The 15,793-nt window shown below is 39.0% G+C and overlaps 1 protein-coding gene across 1 annotated transcript in view; it reads left to right on the top strand.

The window, feature by feature from the left end:
• The window catches only part of LOC132394768 (low-density lipoprotein receptor-related protein 1-like), a 1,611,265-nt gene that overhangs the window by 918,763 nt on the left and 676,709 nt on the right, over positions 1–15,793 (top strand). The window lies entirely within an intron of this gene.

Genomic DNA, 15,793 nt, shown 5'->3' with positions numbered 1-15,793 from the left:
CCCCCTGACACCTTGAACTTCCACCATCCTACTAGTATCTTCCACAGTGAAGACTGATGCAAAACACTTATTCTGTTCATTTGCTATTTCATTGTCCCCCATTACTACCTCTCTAGCATCACTTTACAGCGATCCAATATCCATTCTTGCCTCTCTTTTACACTTTATGTATCTGAAGAAACTTTTGATATCCTCTTTAATATTATTGACTAGCTTACTTATGTATTCTATCTTTACCTTCTTAATGATTTTTTTATTTCAGTTGCCTTCTGTTGTTTTTTAAAAACTTCCCAATCCTCTAACTTCCCACTAAATTTTGATCTATTATATGCCCTCTCTGGCTTTGACTTCTCTGGTTAACCACAGTGTGTCATCTGTCCTTTAGAATAATTCTTCCTCTTTGTGATATATATATCCTGTGCCTTCCAAATTTCTTCCAGAAATTCTAGCCATTGCTGCTCTACCATCATCCCTGCCAGTGTTCTTTTCCAATCAATACTGGCCAAGTCCTTTCTCATGCCTCTGTAATTTCCTTTACTTCACTGTAATACTGATACATCTGACTTTAGCTTCTCCCTCTCAAATTTAAAGGTAAATTCAATCATATTATGATCACTTACCCCTAAGGATTCTTTTGCCTCAAGCTCCCTAATCAATTCTAGTTCATTGCACAACACTCAATCCAGAATAGCTGATCCTCTAGTGAGTTCAACCACAATGTGCTCTAAAAAGCCATCTGGTAGGCACTCTAGAAGTAGCCTCTCCTGTAACTCTGCTGCAACCTTATTTTCCCAATCTACCTGCATATTCAAGTCCCGCATGACTATTATCCAGATCGAGAATGTAACCTTTTACAGTATTGACAATCTAATTGTGAAAATGTGTTATTTTCTGAGTATATCATTTGTCAATCGTTATTGGCTTTCCTGATGAATCAAATAAACAAGTAAAATGTATGAAGTATGCAAAAGATGATAAATGACATTGGCACCTTTCCCAGGTTTAATGGACATGTTTTGCTGACATCAGAATTGACTTCTTCAATCTACAGAAATCTTTTCCTGATAATAGAAATTAACACTCTATCTGTAAGAGAAGGAAAAACATTACACACTGACTAGTTTCTAGGTCTTAGTCTTGAGCTAGTTTAGCACTGTCATGATTGAGCTGCTGCCTCTCTCTGCAAATCTATGTAAGTATGGAGTGGTTTATGCATAAAAGTGACAAGTAGTCAAGTAGTCATATATAGAATCTGTCTAAATTTGTGTATGTATTGCACAAATCTGTACATGAATTGTACTGATGAATATTATTATGCCCAGAGGGAGAACTGCTTCACTTCAAATGAGATGTCCTTTAGCCATAGCAAGAGGCTGCAGTCTTCTGAACAGAAAATCACCCGATCACTAATAACAGCAGAGTGTTGCACTTGAAATGCAGATTTTGGAAACAGAGTTAAGAAGTTGTTGTTGTTTTTGCAATACTGAATGCAAATGGACTGCTAATTGTGTATATTTAGAATATCTTTTTTCATTTTGAAGTCTCTTCATTTCTCATTTCCTACTCATTACAAATCTTTTTTGAAATTACTCAGTCCATTTTCTGTAACAGTAACATCTAACCAATTTTCAAATATGTGCATTTTTTCATTCAACTCCTGTGGCTAACAGCTAACCAAACTGATTCTGCCAGGTTGCATAGGTTTTTCTTACCTTTCCAGTCCTGGAAAGGACTGGAAAGGTAATTCCAGCCCTGGAATTACTTTCCATCTTTCTAGTTTCTGGTCCTGTCATACTCCAAAACTAAACGATCCTCCACACAAAGGCTATTGCAAGCTCTCCCATTTCATCACAAGATCAACAGATAAACTGCAATAACCATGAATCCATGGCAACTTGTCCATGTGCCTTATACACAGTTATTGTTATGAAAGTGAAGCATTGAGACAGCTTAAATAATTTCATATCTGGTCAGAAACAAAAAAGAAATCAGTTAAATGCATACCTGTATATTGGATACTGATTCTGAAGGAGAAAGTTAGCAGAGAACTGATGCTTCCAAGCAAACACATTTGATAGATAACTCATCCATTTTGTATTAACATTCATTGGTCAAGATTGAATATACAGTAGATTGGAGATTTGAATATCAGTGGCAAAATAACAATATTTCAATGGAATGGGGCAAACCCAAAAGCAGGACACAGACATGGAGGTAGAGTAATTTTAAGTGTTTATTAACGGTTACAGGGAAGGCTGGGGAGCGAGGATTACACAGTGGAAAGCCGAAAAGCAAGGAAGGCTTGACAGGGAATCGAACTCGGGTCGCTACAGTGGGAACGTGGCATTTAACCACCAAGCCAACAGAGAGAGTAGGTGGGCGGTGGAACAAGGCAGAGCAGGCATGCAGATCAAGGTGCGACCGTGGCTTGAAGAGAACAGCAGGCAGAAGGACGAATGGGAAGACATGCAATGCTCCTATTAACATGGAGAGACAGAGTTAACACAGGCAAACAGCATGGAACAGAACTTAGAATATACAATTCTAAGCGGTCTAGAGACTGAATTAACACAGGCAAATGGCACGGAACTGTTGCACAGTCTGATCATGACAGCCCGAATGCTTCAGTACCTTTTGCCAGATGGCAGGAGGAAGAAGAGTTTGTATGAGGGTTAAAAGTGGTGGGAGAGTTAAATAAGATCAAAACTAGCATTGGATACAATTTGGACCTCAGTCTCATTACTGATCATATACTGAAAATGTTTAAATCTCAATAGAATACAGGGATATATATATATTTTAATGTCAAAATATTTCTTCAATGCCTGCTGTTGTTTCTTTATTGACAGAAGTTTTATTTCCCAATCTATATCATGTGTTCAAAGTTCATTTTGGCTAAAATTTGTTTTGTCTTGAGCCAATCTTCTTTCTAAAAATATGGAACTTAGGTTTATATTAGGTCGTTTATATGTAAAGCTGTTTAATATAAATTTATATTAAATTTCTACCAGGCAGCTCTGCATCTGAATTTCAAAGCCATCGTCACTCATGTTTTATGCTATTAAATGGATTTCAGTAAAAAAAATCATTTGTTCCTTTTGAAAAGCCTCTTTATCATTAAGATTTGCACTGTATATCAAGGACATAAATGTAGCTGGAAAGAAATGTCAGGCGGATGTCTTACAAATTTAACCTTACTAGTAGGAGGAAACGTATGGCTAAAAATGGCTTTATTGCTTTTCAATGGTATTAGTACATCTTTATGGGTCACATTAAAATTGTTTGTGGAAGTTGCATAAAGTAAGATATAAGAGTAAGAGTGGGCTGCTTGGTATTTCATCCTGTTCCAATATTAAACTAGTTCACAACTTATCTTCTTCCTCAACACACTGTGTCCTGAAAAAATATCCAACCCCCACAAATAATTTCACATTTTGCTCTCTTATTTTCTAGATTTAAAATATATTGAAGTAGGATTTTTTGAGCTAATCTACAAAACATTGTGCATCATGTCAAATCAAAAGAAATATTCTAGCACCTGTTTACTAAAAATTATAAACCAAAATTGTGAGGCTGAAAAAATAATCATCCTCTTTGTAATTTCCTCGTGCAATACTGCATATTTCCTTTTAATGTAGAGGACCTCCTAAATAAATAACCCCTCTCTCTGTAAGGTCCAACAGCATTGTCAAAAGACCAAACCAAACTGAAGACAAAAGAACAAAAGATCAGATGTCCCTCTAAGCTTTGTCACTGGAGAAGATTGGCTTTTGTAACACAGGCTACTGTGATGTCAACAGTCTCTGAGTGAGCTGCAGAAGTCAATAGCTGCAAATAGAGTTAAAATTCCTGGCTCCACAATCTCTGTGGAGAACTACATTTACGTGTCTGGACACGGCCCCTGCTGACTGCTCCTGTGGCTCCTCCCACAGACCCCTGCATAAAGGCGATTGAGGCCTGAGCCCGGCCTCTCAGTCTCCAGGATGTAGTATGGTGGTCAACCACTGCTTGTTCCTTCTTCCAGTCAATAAAAGCCGATATCACGCCTTTACGTCTCAGAGTGAGTTATTGATGGTGCATCAATCTCTATGACTTTATAGAAAAGAATATTTATAGAAAAGTAGGAAGGAAGAAACCCTGGCCAAAAAAAAGTCATATCCATGCCTATAAAGATTTTGCCAAGCTTCACTTAGAAGATATTGTAAAGATCTGGAAGATTGTCTTGTGGTTGGATGAGACTAAAGTCGAACTTTTCGCCTCAACAATATGAGGCCACAAATCCTTTAGAGCACACAAATATGTATATATAGTTTAAATGCTGATCCTTTAATAATCATGATTTCAGGTAACACAAACTGGTTGTTCTGTGAGGAAGTAAGAGCAATTGTTTTGCAGAATAGTGGGTTTGATTATGTCTCACTGGGAAAGAATTTCACCTATTGCATCACTGTCGATGCCACTTATAGGAGCTCCATGCCAAAGGAAATCAGTAGAGCAAACAGAAATTCCACTGCAAGGTCAAAGATTGAATTTTCTGACACGTGCTAAGACATCCAAAGATTATTCTAACTTGCTCTGTTTAAGGCTAAGGCATTTTCAACTCCATGCTACAGTTTTATTTCGAGTTATTTTGTTTTGAAGTTTGAAAAGTCACTGAACTGGACCAAACAGACATGAAAATGCAGATGTAATATATGCCCCAAAGCCACATGAGTATTCTTGAATATAGACAATCATGTGAACTTGGCAATAGCAATTATTTTAGTGATGAGATGGAAGGGATGTAAGTCATTAACAAATTTATTACATGCCATTCTGGAGTGCACTGAAGCCAGAATGAAGGCTTGGAGTTGTTCTGCATTCTATTAAACAATGCTGGGAAACTTTGTATTTTTTCAGGTCTGATTGTTTTCTCATTTCCCCGATGGAGTCTATGCCCCTAGGTATGCCCTCAGCCCTTTGGCTGGAGAGTATTTTTGACTTCCCTTTATATTGGCAATTTGAAAGGATCCCAAGCATACACTTATTACTATATTTATTGATTATACTTGTGCCCTTGGGCATCTCTCTTGACTTTGAAAGGCAGTGAAGTGAACAATTTATTATACCCTGCCTGCACTATAAATTGATGTAAGAATCATAACCCAAAAACAAAGCAAGAGCACAATTTGTATGAATTATAGACTAAGCATTTGCATGTTCGAAAAACAATAAGTACAACCAATCTGCTAAACTGTAATATGAATATGTCTAGGCACACTGTTTAGATACTACCCTTTATGTAGAGCTTTCCAGCAAACAATTCATATTTTCTATTTATATGCCATCATTTCACAGATAGGTTATAACTAGTTTGAATAAGAGAAGGTGAACAATATTTTTTCAAGTTATGATCAAAACAAAAATAATTTCACGTAATTTCTGCAGGTACTCAGTGAGGCAAGAATGAGCTGTGGAGGGAGACATTTCGGATCAGGACTGTGGTATAGGATCTAAGATATTTTATCAAAACCTTTGTGGGTTCCAATGAAAATTAATTGACCTAAAATATTAATTATTCTTTCTTTGAGCACAAATGCTAACTTAATGAGTGTTTCCTATATTTCATGGGGTTTTCCTTGCTTTATTTAATTATTTATAGTTTTTAAACTCAAGCTGCCAGTCCAGCAAGCATGCAGACCAAGGTTGCAAGTTGCTTAAAACTGCTTGGCAGTTTCTCAAGTAATTGGGCTTACTTTTAAATTGACTTTTCTGGTGGTAACCAGGTTAATGACATTTAAAGCCAAGAAGAGAAAATCATTTTCTGCCTCAATCTTGCTGTTTCTAAATTTCAGACAATAAACACCACTAGTCTCTAGAGTCAATTTTAAACACAGAGATTAAGCTTTAAGGTCTAATCCAGGTTTGAGACTTAAAGAAGGTAACACAAGTAGCAGACACGGGAACATAGAGCTGGCCCCGAAAACACTTCTAAGAATTAGACTTGGAGTTGGTTTATCAATGTCAAATGTATCAAGATACAGTGAAAAGCCTTTGTCTGTGTCCCATTCAGACAGATCATTCCATACGCAACTACACTGAGGCAGTGAAAAGTAAAGCAGTGAAAAATATAGTGTTACAATTACAAAGAAAGTGTAGAACAATAGAACCATAGAACATTACAGTACAGAAACAGGCCTTTTAGCCCTTCTTGGTTGTGCCAAACCATTTTTCTGCCTAGTCCCACTGACCTGCACCTGGCCCATATCCCTCTGTACACTTCTCATCCATGTACCTGTCCAAGTTTTTCTTAAATGTTAAAAGTGAGCTCGCATTTACAACTTCACCTGGCAGCTCATTCCACACTCCCACCACTCTCTGTGTGAAAAAGCCTCCCCTAATGTTCCCTTTAAATTTTTCCCCCTTCACCCTTGACCCATGTCCTCTGTTTTTTTTCTCCCCTAGCCTCAGTGGAAAAATCCTGCATGTATTCACTCTGTCTATACCCATCATAATTTTATATACCTTTATCAAGTTTCCCCTCATTCTTCTATGCTCCAGTTCTAACCTATTCAACCTTTCTCCGTAACTCAATTTCTCAAGTTCCAGCAACATCCTTGTAAAACTTCTCAGCACTCTTTCAACTTTATTAATATCCTTCCTGTAATTTGGAGACCAAAACTGTACACAGTACCCCAAATTCGGTTTCACCAATGCCTTATACAACCTCACCATAACATTTCAACTCTTATACTCAATAATTTGACTTATAAAGGCCAATATACCAAAAGCTTTCTTTACTACCCTATCTACCTGTGACACCACTTTTAGGGAAAACTTTTAGTACAGGTTGACAAACTGCAAGGATCAAGATGAAGTAGATTAGAAAATCATCTTTTAGCAAACAAAAAGTTCATTCAAGAGTTTGTTAACAGTGGGTTAGAAGTTGCCCTTAAACTTGATGGTTTGTGCTACCAAACTTCTATAGATTCTGCCCAATGGAAGGGATGAGAGGAGACAATGACAGGGTGGGAGATGTTCTTGACTTCGTTTTCTGCCTTCCCAGGGCATGGGAAGTATAGATCAAGTCAGTGGAGAAAAGGGAGGTTTGCATGATGGAATGAGCTGTGTTTACATCTTTCTGCAATTTCTTGTGGTCTTGGGCAGAGCAGTTGCCATACCAAGCTGTGATGAATCCAGATCAATTGTTTTCTTTGATGTTTCAATGAAAGTTGTTAAGACTATAAGACCTTAAGACATGAGAGCATCATTAGGCCATTCAGCCAATCAAGTTTGCTTTACCATTCCATCATTGGTGATCCCAGATCCAACTCAAACCCATACACCTGCCTTATCGCCATAACTTTTGATGCCCTGACCAATCAGGAAGCTATCAGTTTTCACTTTGAGTATGCCTACAGTCTTGGCCTTCACAGCTGTCTGTGACAGAACATTCCACAGATTTACCATTCACAGATTTCACTTCTTTGTAAGTGACGTCTCTTTGCACCTCTGATGTTTGAATTTCCTCCCCATTTAGGTAGTAGTCTGCTCTTTTTTACCTTTTACCAAAATTCATTATCATACATTTTCCAACACTCTATTCCATCTGCCACACTTCTGCCCATTTTTCCAATTTGTCTAAGTCCTTCTGCAATCACATTGCTTCCTCAGCACTACCTAGCCTTCCAACTATCTTTTTATCTTCCAAAAAAATTTGCCACAAACCATCAATTCCATCTTGTAAATCATTGACAAAAAATGTGAAAAGTAACCGTCCCAATACTGACCCCTGAGGAGAACTACTGGTCACTGGCAGCCAACCAGAAAAGGCCCCTTTTATTCCCACTTGCTGCTTCCTCCCTGTCAGCCATTCCTCTATCCATGCCAGTAGCTTTCCTGTAATGCCATAGGACTTTATTTTGATAAGCAGCCTCATTTGTGGCACCTTATCAAATGTCTTCGGAAAATCCAAGTAACTGACATCCACTGCCTCTCCTTTGTCCACCTTGCTTATTACTTTCTGCTTTTTAGGAGACATTGGGCCATGCTGAATTTTCTTAGCCTTTTGAGGAAGTAGAGAAGTTGATATGCCTTTTTGACCGTAGTATCCATGTGGATGGACACATTATTGGTGATATTTACACCTGGGAACTTGAAGTTCTCAACCATCTCCAGCTCAACACCATTGATACAGACAAAGATGTTCACTTTACCCCACTTCCTGAAGTCAATGACTGGTTCCTTTATTTTGTGGATATTGAGGGAGAGGTTGTGTTCTTTGACACCATCCCATTTAGTTTTCAAGTCAAGTCAAGTTGCTTTTATGGTCATTTTGACCATAACTGCTGGTACAGTACACAGTAAAAATGAGACTATGTTTTTCAGGACCATGGTGCTACATGAACAATACAAAAACTACAGTGAACTACGTAAGCCAACACAAACACTACACTAGACTAGATCTACCCAGGACTGGATAAAGTACCCAGAACAGTGCAGGCATTACAATAAATAATAAACTAGACTATATGCACAGTAGAGGTCAGTAGGTTGGTAGTTCGATGGCGTGGGGGAAAATCTATTACATAAATAAACAGCTGAATGGTGGCGTCCAGGATTCCATCCACTTCTGTACTGATGCCAAGTATTTTGTTGCCACAGATGTAGTCCAATTTAATGTCCATTGGAGAGCAGAATGGACGGGAGAGCCGGCCGGCTAGGGCTTGCTTTTTTCTTGGCACGGACTCCTGTCCGCACGCCTCGCTTCCACTTCCTCGCACACCACTTACACTGTCTCCACCTCCGGTCACTGGCAGCTGGTGACTCCCAGGGCTGGAGGACTGATTCCGTCAGCAAGCCAAGGTCACGCAAACTAACTAGCAGAGTTTCTACCTCCTTCTTGTATTTCTTCTTATCGTTGTTTGGGATCTGGCCCACTTACACTGGTGTCATCTGCAAACTTGTAAATGGAGTAAGAGTAGAATTTGACTACACACTCATGAGTGTACAGGGTGAAGAATGTTTAGAGCTGAAGATGCTACTTTGTGGTACACTGGCAGTGAGGGTAATTGTGAAGGAAGAATTGCTGCCTATCCTTTTTTATAGTTGTATGTTGGTCAGGAAGTCAAGGATCCAGTTGTAAAGGGGTGTTCAAAGCCATGGGTCTTGGAATTTGGAGATGATTTTGTTTGGAGTAATAGTACTGAAGGCCAAGGTATAGTCAATAAATATTAATCCAAAGTAAGAATGTAAATACTTTGATGGTTCAAAAGCCTTCTATCTGTGGAAAGTATATGCATTCTCCCTTTGATTTCCACCCTTACCAATAACATGATATGTGCTTGAGCTTGATTCCATATTATTAGGTCTCCAGAAGCATTTTTCAGGTACAAAGATAGGCAAAATAGTGCATATAAATTGCTGGATCAAACACAGGCACTAATATTTTTAACAGATCTTTGTCAAATGATCTAAGTGAGATGTCTGAAAATTTTACACTATACTTCTTTGAAAACAATAATGTGGTTCCTCAGAGATAATATTAAGTGAAGTATAAAAAGACAAGATGGTATAGTGAGCAAATCATAATGACTATCCTGTGTCTCCTGGCTGAGCTTACAGAAAAGCTTCTGTACAATTTCTGTGTCTGCATCTAACATTATCAACCACTTCATTTTCTGTAGTAGAGCATTATTTTCAAAGCCTATTCTTATTTTAGAATATGCTTTAAGTTATTAGTATGCAATTGATTAGATTGTAGACATTTGACAGATTGCCTCTTATAGAAATCATGTTTAACTTCCTGCTGTTGCTCGAGTGAGTCAGAGAAATAAATGTCTAGATATGCTACACTTGATATTTCATCATTCGAGTCAGAAACCATAGATGGATTTAGTCCCCTGTTGACATCGGATATAAAGTTAGGGCAAGGCAGCTTAATGCCATTTTGAATGGTGAACGTGTATTTTTTTTTAAGTAGTACCAGATTCAAGATACATTTGTGTTCTTGTAGTAGAGAGCTTGGAGGTTTTAATGATTTCACTGTCTTACTCTTCAAACAGAGTCATGCTGCATCTCAATAATCTCCTGGGAAAAGGAAACATTGGGCATTTGTTATTCCTGTGCCTGGTGTGAATTAAGGGGAAAAAAAACAGTATTATCAGCACAATGATCAATTTTAATGCACTGTAATATTTCAAATATTTGAATGCTATTAGTAAGAACCGTTTAAACAGTGAGTGCACTTCTAAAGTATTATGTCAGCGTTAAAGCATCCTGGATGATCTGACAAAGGAAATCAGAGCTGAATATATTGAGTACTTTAATTTTTAAGTTCACGAGTAATCTGCTAATATTATAGAATAGTAAATAATATTGAATTGCGAGATTTTGTTTAACATGCCTGACAAAGATAATAATATCCCCAAAATTCATAGTTGTGTTTTAACATTATTAATTGTTGCAATGTAGATGAAAATTAAACAAAAATAACAATACTATTGTGGCTAAAGGAACCACTCACATTTGCTTCCCTATTGTAGTGTTTTGCATTTTTATACAGTACTTCTCAGACATGGTTCTCCTAGCAGCACAGAAGCAATCAAATAAAAGTGAGTTACTGGTGGCTTCACTGTACTCTACCTGTGCTTTGTGAATGCTCCATTCATCAGAGTTTATATAACAATATGCACAGTCACCATGTGAACTATGGTGCTATTCAGTAGTTCCATTTAATATCAGAGAATAGACAAACTGAAATTTTTGTTCTTCACAGACATCCACAGAAACAATAGAGTACCCCAGAGAATGAGTGACATTAAAATATCAGAATCCCAAAGCCCCCCTCCCAGGCACAAGAAGCAGCAAAGCAATGGCACCCCCTCATCCTCTTACTCAGTAAAAAGAGCATCAACACCCTCTACCCACCAAGCAAGCAATAGCAAAGGCCCCAAGAAAGCTCATGATCAATAGTACAACAATCAATTGTTCACCTGTTCATCTCTCTCTCTCTCTCTCTCTCTCTCTCTCTCTCTCTCTCTCTCTCTCTCTCTCTCTCTCTCTCTCTCTCTCTCTCTCTCTCTCTCTCTCTCTCTCTCTCTCTCTCCCTCCCTCCCTCCCTCCCTTCCTAATAAAGGGACAGAGATGTCACTCTTTCAGAGTGAGGGGGCAACCAACAAAGACTTACAACTCACTGACTTATAGTGTTAAAATCTATTGTTTGACTTTTTTTCCGTCAAATTCTGACTCCAGAATACACAACAAACTCTCCCGCACCGATGAAAGAGAGAGAGAGAGAGAGAGAGGGCACAACCTGAGTACAGAGCCCCCCAACAGCTGATCTGCTGTTCCTGATGTTACATTTTCTCCCACAAAGCTTCAGCGTGTGGCACCAGGATAGAATCGGCTCATCCCCTTAGAACCCTGAAGGCACACTTGTCTTCTAGGCCACATTCTTGGGAGATCTTGGGTTGGTGAACCATGGAAGTGCGTCCCATTGCTGCAAGGAACTGACTTTGATTATAGCTCACAAGTCAGGGTCTTTGATAGAAACCCATCCACCTTGAAAAGGAAAGATAAAGAGATTAAAGTTAGAAATTCCAAGAACAAAACTGTTTCAACTTCTTTATTACCCACAATGAGAAATATTGTGGTTTCCCCTACATTTGAGGTAAACGTGTGCATGTTTTTGTGATGGGGCATTCTCTTTCCTGGTTATTCACCATCTTGTTATATTGCATTTGTAGTGTCCAATAGTTTCTATTGTTACAAGGATGTTGGAAGCGAACCCAAGTTCAGGACACTGAAACGTAGGTAGTATTAACAGAAGTGTGTTTATGATTGGTTGCAAGGAAGGCCGGGGAGTGAGGATTAGGCTGAGGGGAGCCAAGGAGTGAGGGAAGCAGGACCGGGGATCGAACCCAGGTCACTACAGCAAAATTCTAGCATTTAGTGGCAGGACTTAGGCAGAGCAAGGATGTGGACCAGGGGTTGAGCGTGGCTGGGAAAGAATAGAGGGCGGAATGACATACTCCTACTAACACCGGGGTGGGGGGGGGGGGGGGGCAAGTTTATTAACACAGGCAACTGGCGCGGGAACGGTACTGAGAATATAGAACACTCAGCGGTTGAGGGACAGTGTAAACACAGGCAAACAGCACAGGTGGACAGAGGAGCAATGGGCAGGCCAAACTCTTCTTGACCCTGGGCATTGGTGGAGTTGGACTCCTTACTGGAGACAGGCGGCTGGCAACACTACTCTTGCCATGGAGCATTAACTGGAAAGGTAAATGGCTGGTGATCCTTATCTCAACACAGAACAGCGCAGACAAACAGCGGGAAATTCTTATCTTGACACAAAGTAGCACCTGAAGAGGCAAACAGCCAGCAATACTCAGCTGTACACAAAACAACAAAACCAAACAATGGCAGACAATTTGTATCTTGACTCGGAGTAGCACATGAAGCGGTAAATGGTCAGCAATCATTTAGCTAGACATGAAAAGACAGAATTCCAGAAGGAACTTAGAATCCACCATTCTTGGCAGCCCGGAACGTGCATTGCAGCACTGGCTGAGGTGACGGTCCCGCCCTGAGTAGATGTAAACCAGAGTTTTTATGCTGCTGGTTCAGATGAGAATCAGGTGCCCTAATCAACGAGCCCAGTGCAACACGGGGAAAAGGGTATTAAAAGAAAATGAGGAGTCAACAGACTGAACCTTGACATCCACATGGTCTAAGGAAGATTTCATGTTGTCCTTCTCCCCCTCCCTCCATTTCTACATACTACATTTTATTTGCATATACACTTTTCACGATTGACTGCTAATTAACATGGTTTCAATATATATATATATATATACATATATTCCTATAGAAAGCAACCCTCTGATCTGTTTCTTCTTTGTTTATTTAAAAAAATTATAATTAACCCTCAACAGCTACCATTCTATAGATTTGCAATTATTCGTAAATGGACTTTTGAACCTAAGCTTAGCTTGCTTAGCAATTATAGATTACCCAACACCCACCTTGGAATATTCGGCAATATTTCATCAGAGATTAATTAAGAATTTACCAAACTTGAATCCTTAGAAGAGAACCATATTTTTGTAATAATCAATTAATAGAACACATATTTGTGATGTATTCATAAACTGAACCAGACATTGCAGAAAGGTTAGTATCTTTTGCCTGTCTCTTGTAGCCTTTGCGAAGCTCTGGGAAGACTGCTACAACCTTTCTGATGAAGGTGCTCCCATGTTATTATAGGGCAGAGAGCTCTCAAATCTTGACAACAACTGAGCTCCAGGAATTACAAAAGAATGGAGATGTATTTCAAAGTATAGATGCTTTGTGACTGGGAGGGAACCTATAGGCAATGACACTCCCAGGTTTCACCTTTATCTCATCTTTTTGGTGATCAGGATATTAGGTTTGGAAGGTTCTATTGGGTAACAAGATGTGCCAGGTAGGAGAGTATGTTTTGAATGGTGGAAGGGGTGCATGGTTATATGCTTTCGGCACAACAAATATGTTTGGTAAGGTAATGTGATACAGTAAAATAATCTCCAAACACTAAAATACCATCTGGATTGTCTAGCCTAAAGGAATTTCTGCCAAATTATATAAGAATTGTGACTTCCTGGCAAAGTTTTATTACAGTCACTGAATGCTATGCCTCTTTTAAAGTAAACAGCCTGAATTTTTTTTTGACTTACGAATATCTTCTAATTGAAGTTGAAGTATGTAATCCTAGTGCTGAAATAAACAAAATGCATATTGTTTTAATCTCCTGGCTTTAATATTAAACATACTGGATTTTTAATAGTTTGGAGGCATGAGGCAGTCTTATGTTGAGTTCAACACTGACTGGCAATTGCAATGACGCCACTGGTGCCAAACTGTATCGATCTCTGCCATTCCTTTGGATTCATCAGCTGCTTTGTGGGGGGGGGGGGGAGAGCTTGCTGCAGCAGCATGTTCTCCATATCATACTACTCCAGCTTGTATATCATGCAGATAGCTGGGATTCAACACCCGTGCTCAACCCTGACCAACAGAGAACCTCAAGGGGTATGAAGTGTCACTACTCATCCATCACTGTCCCAGAAGAATTTACAGAGCCTCCCCAGGCTAGGACAGAGTTCCATTCCTATGAATAATTTGGAATTACAATCACAAACCATGTTCCCATAAGGCTGTATTGCCTGCAGTCCTGCAGCCACCGGCAAATACATCCCACTGGTCTGTTCGCATTTCTGGTCTGTACCATTCATAATTTGGGGAGGACCTGTCTATTATATCTTAAAAGACAAGACACTGAAACGTAGCACAAAATTATAAAGAACTATGTACAATATTGATAAATTTAAGATTTCAATGTGAAGAAACAACGTTTTGTTGGGAAAGCAGATTTTATTTTCATTAAACACAGTAAAACTGAGTAACTGATTTATGCCTAAGACCTCTCAATCAACATAAAAAATTAAATGCTCAGAAGCTACAGTGACAGCAATACCAATTACCTTGGAACAGTGCCATATTCTTCCCTGGGCCATTATTTTTATTTGACATTAATGTCAGAATCTCCCTGCACAATGCTAAATTTAACATGTATTTTAATTATGTTTGGGCTCTGTGAAGGATTTATGCGTTTTAAGTTGGTACAATTATTGCATATTAGACTGGGAAAGAACTTAATTTATACAGTTTTTACTATCACCATGGTGCATTAGAACTGAGGTAATTTATGTTCATTGTTCAGTGTACAGAGTCCACAAACTTCCTGCTCTCCCTCACCCCAGAGGCATTATGTAATTGGGAATGACAGCAGATTTTTCTCTGATATTGTTTTCTAATCAAATTCAGAAGTATATTTAGAAGTTGTGTTAAGCTGCCCACAAAATATCACCAGCGCCTTTTTGATGAGGAGAGTGTACTAACTGGCATGGAAACACCAATGATCTTGAACATGGAAAATAGCTACAAAAACTGGTAGGTACAGCCCAGTCCATCACAGGTAACACCCCCCACCATTGAGCACATCTATAAGGAGATCTGTCGCAGGAAATCAGAATTCAGCATCAAGGACCCCCACCATCCAGACCATGCTCTCTTCTCATTTCTGCCATTGGAAAGGAGGTACAGGAGCCTTAAGTCTCACACCACCAGTTTCAGGAACAGTTATTAACCCTCAATCAAAAGGCTCTTGAACTAGACTGGATAACTTCACTTAACCCCCCCCCCCCCACCCCCACACTGAACTGATTCCACAACATATGAACTCACTTTTAAGGATTATACAACAGTGAATACTCATTTCAGTGTTGGGGCAAATGATGTTGAGAAAACCACCGTACACTGTGGAAATTCCATGGTCATCTGTAGTGTACTAACTTTTTATTCCAAACCATTTTGCTTCCACACTTCCTGCATTTAAATTTTATCGTAGTACCACCCAATAAGGAAACAGTGCACCCTATTTGGGAGCATCCAATGATATTAACCTGTAATGCAGTGGGATCTGCATCCACAAATCACTTGACAGCAATTATTTTCAAAATGGTACTCCCTCATAATTTTTGTTTGTTTGTGACAGACAGCTTGAAGCTGAACACAAAGATAATTTCTGACTACTTGTAATATGTAGGTCAAAGCCTGAGGTTCTTACTTCAGTGTCCAACAATATTTAGCCAGCATCAATGGATTCTACGTGCTCTGACATTGTTTCTTCATGACCACAATGTCCTCGTGAAAACTTTCACCATGCTTGTCACCGACAATGCCAAGATTACAGCGAAGAAGATTAAAT

This window comes from Hypanus sabinus, chromosome 5, assembly GCF_030144855.1.
Source record: "Hypanus sabinus isolate sHypSab1 chromosome 5, sHypSab1.hap1, whole genome shotgun sequence".
NCBI classification, from domain to species: Eukaryota; Metazoa; Chordata; class Chondrichthyes; order Myliobatiformes; family Dasyatidae; genus Hypanus; species Hypanus sabinus.
The sequence above is the reverse complement of the archived record's forward strand: the minus strand, read 5'-3'. Positions and strand labels throughout refer to the sequence as shown.